Source organism: Rhincodon typus, unplaced genomic scaffold (genome assembly GCF_021869965.1).
Source record: "Rhincodon typus isolate 14 unplaced genomic scaffold, sRhiTyp1.1 hic_rhity00000062, whole genome shotgun sequence".
Lineage (NCBI taxonomy): Eukaryota > Metazoa > Chordata > Chondrichthyes > Orectolobiformes > Rhincodontidae > Rhincodon > Rhincodon typus.
The window spans coordinates 222,821-223,563 of record NW_025965700.1 but is presented as its reverse complement, the minus strand read 5'-3'; positions in this window follow the sequence as shown (position 1 = coordinate 223,563).

The window sequence follows — 743 nt, the reverse complement described above, 5'->3', positions numbered from 1 at the left end:
CCCCCCCACCCCCCAGCCATACTGCTACCCCCTCAAATGGGCAGAGCGTCCCCCCTCACAGAAATGGCCCACTCAGCCCTCTGATTTCTGTTGCCCAATAACGGGCTGGGTACGTAAGTTATTCGATGGGAAACACCGGTGATTTACTGATGGTTCTGCGTGGTGAAAAGCTCTCAGTGAGCAGGAAAGCTGACGTTTTGGGCCTAGACCCCTTCCCTGCTCCTCTGATGCCGCTCGTCCTGCTGTGTTCATCCAGCTCTGCACCTTGTTATCTCAGATTCTCCAGCATCGGCAGTTCCCACTATCTGTCAGTGAGCATTTGGTTTTCCTGGAGCTGAAAGACCACAATAAACAGCTGGTTATCACCCCCGTTCAGTAAATCCAGTCAATATTCTATCATTCAGTTCAGTATTTACACACATGTTCAATGGCGTTACCATCACTGAAACCACCACCCCCCCCCAACCCTCCACCATCAACATCCTGGGGGTCCCCATTGAGCAGAAACTGAACCAGGGACCCCAGCCCCGTATCAATCCTGTGGCTACAAGCAGCAGGTCAGAGGCTGGGAATCCTGTAACTCCCCTCCCTGAATCTCCCCCCACCTCCCCACCAAAGCCTGTCCCACCAACCACAAGGCAGGAGGTGGGGGGAGGAGGGAACTCTCCCCACTTGCCCTGGATGGTGTGGGGGTGCAGCTCCGACAAACACTCGAGAAGCTCGACACCGTCCCAGGGACAGAG